This window comes from Telmatherina bonti, assembly GCF_933228915.1.
Source record: "Telmatherina bonti genome assembly, chromosome: 18".
In the NCBI taxonomy this organism is placed as follows: Eukaryota; Metazoa; Chordata; class Actinopteri; order Atheriniformes; family Telmatherinidae; genus Telmatherina; species Telmatherina bonti.
The window spans coordinates 32,470,274-32,478,996 of NC_136616.1; the positions used below are offsets into that span (position 1 = coordinate 32,470,274).

The following is an 8,723-nucleotide window of genomic DNA, read 5'->3' on the forward strand; positions in this document are numbered from 1 at the left end:
GTCGTGATAAACTTTACATTTATATTTCAGATCTGTGATGCAGTGTTAGCTGCTTTTTACACATCCGTTTTAGAGATTTAAAACATATTTAGTCCTTAAAAACGCCATCTAAGATACCGAGAGGATTAAATGTAGGAAAAACCAGCACAACTTTATCAAAACAAGGTAAAAATCCTGTCTGCTTTTAAGTCCCATAAAAAGCCCAAATGCAGCTTTTCCAAGACGGAATGTTAAAGTTTCCAACTGCACCTGAATGCAGCACCGACATGTAAACCTGCAGGGTGTTTAACTATTGCAGACGGACAGCAACCGAGGCTAAATGACGATCTTCCTGCTCATCGTTCACTTCCAGGAAGAAAGTCAGCAAAGATTTGAGAAAAATAGTCAATAAACAAAATAAATATGATTTAAAGCCGACCATTAATCCATCAAGTCCGGACAAAATGATCCGATCGAGCAGAAAACATCCCGCTCAGCGTCCCGTCTTAGTCTCCGTCTGCCAAAAAGACCAACACACACTCCGGCTGAGCGAGTCTCTGCAGCCTCTGCCGCTCTTTCATCATCGCCAGAGGGATTAAAAACTCGCCGCCTATGTGCATCATGGGAAATATGGAGATTAGAGGAGGAATTGGCAGGAAGCAAGGAGAGGAAAAAAGCTGGAAATGGATAAAAAAAAAGCGGACTTTCTCTGCGCACCAGCGAACGTCTCACCCACACCGCAGTGTGTTTGTGTGTCACAGATTAACTGAGCCCTGACAGAAGTGCTGCAACGCCACCACCGCTGCTCTCACACATCTTCAACACTAATCCTCTTACACACACATTTTTCAGACATGCAACACACACACACACAGATATGCAGTAAAACACACCCTTACCGTGGTGTGTGTCGTGGACTCCTCGGGGCAGTGAACTGTGATTTCGATCCTGCTGTGATGGTATACAGGGCTATCGCCATGGAAACTCACTGTGGTTAGAAACTCACCATCTTCCGATGCCTAAAGCACACACACACACACACACACACACCTCCTGTCAAGTCAGAGGAAAAGACAGACTAAAGAAATAAACATCCTGTTGTGCAGAAAAGTGAAGCTGGTCCTTCCAACAGCAGTGAAACAAGCCTGACAAACACACTTATCAGCTTGTACTTATGAACCATGGGTGTGTGTGTGTGTGTGTGTGTGTGTGTGTGTGTGTACCTTTATTATCTGAGTGCTACAGTACTTCCTGTCTGTGTGTGTGTCAATCACACAAACTTGGACTTGGACAGTGGCTGCCACGGCAACCAGGCCTCGACACTCTGAAAGAATGTGTGACAAAGTGACGACAGACACACACGCAAAGTGTGAACTTATATGCCTACAGGTCAGATGAAGTGTGTGTGTGTGTGTGTGTGTGTGTGTGTGTGTGTGTGTGTGTGTGTGTGTGGTGAGACAACATACCGACAGTTAGGTGCACGGGAGATCCTCCAGCAACAGACTGGGCTCCCCCTTGTGGCCACAGAACAACATTACATCAGCAGTGAACTCATGTTTTCAGATGTTCACCTACAGCTGCAGGTTTTGACAACATCTTCAGCTTCTACTTAAGGTTTTCAGGATGAAGCATGAAGGACATTTATTACCGAAGAGCGCGAGGAAAAACCTTTGTAGTATGTAAGTTGTCTCAAAATGTTATATGATTACAAAAATAGCATAAAACTGTGTGACGTTCAAGCTAAAATGGAAAAGAGATGAGTCATTATTCCAGATGAAGACGGGATCTGATGCTGTAAGAAGGGGCACATCATCCCAAATGGCCCCACATGGAACGAATACTAATGAAAATTAAAATAATATGGTGGTGCAGACGAACAGCGGCTCCCTCTCTCTTTACAGTTGACTTTTGCTTTAATGTTTTATTTTCTTATCTCACTGTTATTTATTGTATTTTGTTGCTCTTACCCTATCAATCACCACAGAAAGAGAAACTGTACTTTGGTTCATTTGGATGTCTGACATTTGCAGTGAATTAACAATAAAAGTCTTTTGAATCGTAAATCTTTGACTCCTGTTATGACCTCTAAATTTAGTAATACGTCCCCTGCGTTCCCAGGCCAGTCGAGAGATATAATCCCTCCAGCGTGTCCTGGGTCTTCCCTGGGGTCTCCTCCCAGAGGGACGTGCCTGGAACACCTCACCAGGGAGGTCCAGGAGGCATCCTGACCAGATGCCCTAGTCACCTCAACTGGTTCCTCTCGATGCGGAGGAGCAGCGGCTCTACTCTGATCTCCTCCCGGATGACCAAGCTCCTCACCCTATCTCTAAGGGAGAGCCCGGCCACCCTGCGGAGGAAACTCATTTCAGCCGCCTGTATACGAGATCTCGTTCTTTCGGTCACGACCCACAGCTCATGACCATAGGTGAGGGTAGGGACGTAGATCGACTGGTAAATCGAGAGCTTTGCCTTCTGGCTCAGCTCCTTCTTCACCACGACAGACAGGCGCAGAGTCCGCATTACTGCAGACGCCGCACTGATCCGTCGATCTCACGCTCCATCCTTCCCTCACTTGTGAACAAAACCCCGAGATATTTAAACTCCTCCACTTGAGGCAGGACCTCACTCCCAAACAAAACATGCTGAAGAGTAAAAAAACAGCTTTTCCACCAAATCTCCTTGTTTTAAATTGCTTTAAAATAATGACAACAAGACATCTTGGCTGTCAGTTTAATCTTAAAACTGAAGCCTATTGGCCACAAGTAAATCCATACTTATCAATTAATATTCAAAACTATATGTCATGTGTTAATAGATGCATGTATGTACGTATACATGTACTGTATCTGTAAGGATTAAACGAGGAGCCATGCATAACAAGGTTTTAATGGACAACGCTGCATGTCGCAATATTACTGTGTTGTTATAGTGTTGTTACCGTGTTGTTACCGTGTTGTTACAATGATGTTACTGCGTTGTTACCGTGTTGTTGCCATGTTGTTGCAGTATTGTTACCGTGTTGTTACAATGATGTTACTGTGTTGTTACAATGATGTTACCGTGTTGTTACCGTGTTGTTACTGTGTTGTTACAATGATGTTACTGTGTTGTTACTGTGTTGTTGCCATGTTGTTGTAGTATTGTTACCGTGTTGTTACAATGATGTTACTGTGTTGTTACAATGGTGTTACCGTGTTGTTACCGTGTTGTTACAATGATGTTACTGTGTTGTTACCTTGTTGTTACTGTGTTGTTACAATGATGTTACTGTGTTGTTACTGTGTTGTTGCCATGTTGTTGCAGGTTGTTGCAGTGTTGTTGCAGTATTGTTACTGTGTTGTTACGGTGTTGTTACAATGATGTTACTGTGTTGGTACAGTGTTGGTACAGTGTTGTTAAAGTGTTGTTACAGTGATGTTACCGTATTGTTACCATGGTGCTAAATGACAACTAATTGTCTCATAGTAACATTCTACTGGATTTAATGTTCACTGACTAAGAAAAACACTTACTTGTACTGCCCTCGTCTTCCAGGCTGCCGTCCCGTGTTGTGTTCGAGTGCTCTCGTATGTGACCATTAATTAGCGTGCTCAGGTGTGCGATGTGTCTCCTCAGCCTCTCCATGTTGCCGTCTCTCAGGGCGATGAGCCAGGACGTGGACTCTGCTGAGCTGCTGTACTGCAGGAAAACTGCAGAGTCGCCGCTCTCAAAGCCTAAAACACACACACACGTGACTGAACCTGATTTCTTCTTTTAAAACACACCAGTGTGTTTGTGTGTGTTGTGTGACGTACTGACAGCCAGTCGCCTGCCGCGTTGCATCTCTCCAACAGCAGCACCTCCTCCAGCTCTCCTCCCTGCGTTGACGTTTCATTTATTTCAAAGTGTAAAAACTCAAAATAAAATGTCTTCGTCCTCTTTCTGTCGCTCACCTGCTTCTTCAGGATGAACAGCAGATTTCCTCTCAGGCGGCAAAATCTCTCCCAGAGAGCTGAAACACACAAAGTTCAATAAGCAACTTTTACCGTTTTACAGTAAAAATCTACGTGTACAACAGCGAGAAGCGTTTCCTGGTGACGACAGGATCGTTTTTCCTGGCTTCCTGGAAGTCTTTATTTAGAAATTTGATGGTTTTTCCCCGTCTTTCTCTCTTTTTTACTATGTCTTGAGTGTAAGTGTAAGGAACAGTTTCAGTTGCATCTTTCGGTATTTCATCAGCAACATCCTGTTGCAAAAGCTCATCACTTGCTTCCACTTCCAGATGCTTAATGCCAACAATAACAGTTTGACAGGCAGGAGCATGGTATTTTAGCTCCAGAAAGGAGCTGAAAGTAGCTGAAAATGTGGCTTTTGTCAGCATGATGTGCAGGATTTGAAGAAATTGGATAAGTTGAGGAAAAAGGGAAAAGACTCAGGACCAAAAGATCGTCTACAGCAGGGATCCGCAACCCAGGTCCTTAAGGCCCAGCGTCCTCCTGGAACACACCTGACTCAGACTCAGACAAGCCCCGCTCATGTCTGCTAAATACACATTAATATGAATCAGGTGTGCTGCAGCTGGGGCGCTTAGAAAACCTGCAGGTCACCGGTCCTCAAGGACCAGGATTGAGGACCCAATCCAGATGTGTATATAGTAATTTAATCTATGTTTTTATATGTCGTGTTGTCTGTAAATGTCTGAGGACTACAGATGAAAAGTAGCTTCTAGCTAAATCTGGCATATTTACACTGTCTTGAATTTGTAGAAAGTGTTTATTAATGTGCATTAATGAACATAAAATTAAATAATTAAAAAAATCCCTGATCTACAAGATCTGAAATCAATGTTCTGAAGAAATAAAGAAATTTTCAGCAAAGATCTGCGCGATTCTACTTCACGAAAGATCCCACAATTCCCTCATTTCCCTATAAATCCCAACATTAAATACCAGGATTAGTTATTGATAAGAGACCCATTAAAATGATCACGTTCCATAAAAGATCAGCATCAGCAGATCAGCCAACAGAACCAAAACAAAGTTGCACAACATTTGCAGGTTGCTGCTTGCTGCTGGAGAAGAGGCGTGTTGGAGCGTCAAAGCAGGAGGGAGAGTTTTCCACTCCAAACAAATGGACCAAGTGATGAATCTGACATGTTTTATCGCCTGCAGGATAAAAAAAAACAGCTTTTTTGTAAATGTAAACCAACTAAAAGTAATCTAAAGTATGATTCAGGGCACGTTTACAGCAACAGCATCACTTAACGTTTCTGTATGCAGAGGGAAAAACAACCTTAGAAAAACTGGATTGGGAGGGTGGAGGTCTTTTGTTTTGTATCTGAAGTCTTTGTTTGGCCATTTTAACATATTTTTGGAACTATACATTTTTATAATGTAGTTTACAGAAAGAATATGTTGGATGTATTTCTGCTGTACGGAGCAGAAGGGATTTAGTTGGAATGAGCCTTTTTGTTTCGTCTTTTTCTAAATTATTTAGTTAATTCTGACATCAAAAGGCAGAAATAAATGTGACTTATAAGGAGTTTTAATTTGGTTTTATACATTTATGGAGTTGTGAACAGAATTATTACATAAGAATCGTTAAATCTTGATTATTTAGCTGACAATAGTTGTTCCCAGAAAGTCTATAATTCTGACTTTGCTGTTGATCCATTTACTGTTCACTAAAACTATGAGGAAAATTACTGTAAAGAGGTGATTAACCGTTAAATACAATATTTCACCTCTGCAGACATATGAAATGACACTTTTTTTCTTTATTAGTGATATTTAGAATTTATCATAATTTATTTATTTAAATGTATCCTATAAAATATTTATAAAATAGTATATAATCATAATTATATTATATAAATATTTTATAAAATATAGCTGTTTCATTTTATTTTCCTGTTTATCACAAAGACAAAGTTTTTTAATTACAATATGTTCAATTATATTATATATTTGTTTATTCTCCAGTGAGTGGAAACGTATTAGACGACTCACTTACATCCACTGAAGATGTTTATTGACAAAAATACCATCTTCATTCACAGATATGCAAGAAAAAAGCTGTAAATAGCTGTTTACTACAGGGCCACTATGCATTAAAGAATTAAAGCCCAAACTACCAAACTTTAGCAGATTTGGTCATGTTAATGCCGTCATGACAGCTAATTAAGCATCCGTCTAGCATCCTGCCTCTTCTCTGAGCTCTCCTCAGTCAGTAAAAGTCAACTGGATCCTGACTCCTGTTGTATTTATTGCTCTGTGCATCTCCTTCGCTTCCTTGCCTCTGCTGATAAGTTTGTCTTATTGTGATGCTGGGAAAAAGGGTTTCAGCCTCTGAATGCAGCAGATCAATGACGACTCCAGTAACACATAATAAATCTCAATGTGCCATGAAAACAAGTCAGAAGCAGAGTGTTAAGGTTGGAAAGTTGCTTTAAGGAAGGGAAACAGGGAGAAAAGGTGAAAATAAGACAAAAAGTGGACTGATGGAGGGATGATTCCTCCCCAGAGCCCGGACCTTTACATTACTGAAGCAGTGTGGGATCATCTGGACAGTAAAATGAAAGAAATATCAAAAGAAGAGACCTGAGAAGTCCTTCAAGAAAACCAGAGAATTTGTAAGAAATTACAAGAAGGCTCGTCTAGTTGAGGAATAAAGATCGAACAAAAACTGCCTTTTTATACACTCACTACTATCCTCTCTTTCACTGCAGACACAGAGTGGCTCAAAACTTCCACACACCACTGGGGCGTTTCGGTTATTTCTGTCCCTTATCACAAAGTCAATGTGGCTCTTTACATCCTGAGTCAGGAAGCTGGTCTGGATTTTCCGAGAAGTAAAGTCAGAGTTAGTCAGAAGACGGAAACAGATGAAGATGTTTCAAAGGAAGATGCACACAAAAACAGGGGATGTCAGAGGAGAAGAAAGCATGAAAGTTAAGAAAAATCAATGAAAAACAAGAGTCTCTTTTTTTTTTTTTTCCAATCAGTGCATCTTCGCCTCCTCCATCTGACTCCTCCTGTCATTGTCCCCTGATCAGTAGAGGAAACAGGATCCATGAGACGTTGTGGATGCTGAAAAATGTGTCCATAAAGGCAAGGCTGGATTATCCAATGGACATTATGGGCGGAGGCCAAGCGGCAACCTCCGGCGGTTAAAAGTGAAGCCTATGAGGAAGTGCATAAAACTGCAGTTCCCCCTTCATCCACTAGGGGCTGCAAAACAGAGCAAATCCCCATAGACTCCCATGTTAAAAAGACCAACTTCACAGCAGAAATAAACATGTTTACAGCCTGGTTCAAAAATCCATTTTCGGTTTAATAGATCAGGTTTACCTTCATGACAACTGTTGGGGGAGTGAATTTTTTTTCTAACTCGCCCATTTTAAAGTAATTTAATCTCCAAATTCGGCATATTTAGGGGCGTATCCTTTTGATTGACAGGTACCAATCTCTGGTTTCAAGTCAGAAGAACATAGAACAACCGCGGTTTTTAGCCGGTTAACAACATGACTTAGCTTTAGCCCGCTTACCTCCATTAGCTGGTTAGCTCCTGCAATCTCCGGTTAGCTTGGTTAGGTTTGAGCTACAGAAAGCTCGGAGTTCGCTCGACGTCAATCATCCGCCATGACACTCACAGCCCCCCTCTCAGCCCATATTTGTATTTTCCGGGCAAGACGACGCGCATGACGCTGCCAACATGGCGACGGTAGGAACCGCCCACCGAGCTTCAATTCAGCTCTTCAGAAACCTACAGGTGATGTCACGGAGCCTCCGTCCATCTCTTTATATACAGTCTATGGCGCAGGCCCAGGGGCCCACGTAGGGCATACACCAGCAGTTTGGACATAAAACAAAATGTACATAAAGGCCAGATAGTTACACAACAGTGTCTAGTGTGTTGCTGTTGGTACCACTGGCTGAGAGATGTTAGAAATGTCGTTTCACAGTGTTTCATTTACAATTTTTACAATGTTGCGGTGGGGAAGGGGGCCCCTGGAACACTCTGAACCCAGGGGCCTGTGCACCTTTAATCCGGCCCTGCATAAAGGACACACTGGAGTGTCATTTCTTATATTTTCTCCAGCAAGATTCCTTTCATGTCATCCTTATAAATCCTCTCCTGGGATTTCTGGGTGAGAGAAGGATGGAGGAGAGGAAGAGGCACAAATCAGAGACCACAGCATCCGATACCTGTCTCCTTCTGTCCGCCCTGCAGGATTCCTTCTTTCTGGAAGTTTTCTTTTGTCTTCTCTTTGGACAGATACAGCAGCCGGTTGCGGTTGACCCTCAGCTTCACCCTCCTCATCCTCATCCTCCAGCATCCCAGCTCACCGACCCATCATCATCTTCACTCCTTCATCGTCACCAGCATATTCCCTGTTCTACATAAAAACACAAACAAGTGGATGTTTTTTAAGCAGCCAACATGGATAAACCAGCAAACACCTGACTCAACATGAAGAGAAACTAGCTCACCAACAAGCTGGAAAGCATAAACTTATTTAGAGGAAATAACTTGTTTAGACAACAATTAAAAGCTGTTTACATCCATCATTTCTAAACCGTCACGACCAAAAAGAAAGAAAACGCGTAAATCTAAAACTTTAACATTTTAGCAGGGTTTTATTCGTGTCTTACCGATGGAAAATGCAGGTTTCTGGACTTCAACAACAACTGTTTGTTTGGACTGGAGATCATAGCGGAACATCTCAAGTCTCGCGAGAGGTGCGTTGTCAGGGATGCAGTTCT

General features: G+C 42.0%; 1 pseudogene across 1 annotated transcript; it reads right to left on the reverse strand.

Annotated features, from left to right (window-relative positions):
- Positions 1-485: 485 nt before the first annotated feature.
- LOC306768990 lies at positions 486-8,286 on the reverse strand (annotated as a pseudogene). Its single transcript has 5 exons — positions 8,166-8,286; positions 3,912-3,970; positions 3,774-3,836; positions 3,492-3,692; positions 486-589 (listed from the first exon to the last, which is right to left on the reverse strand). The product of its transcript is annotated as an uncharacterized misc_RNA (transcript).
- Between the last annotated feature and the right edge of the window lie 437 nt (positions 8,287-8,723).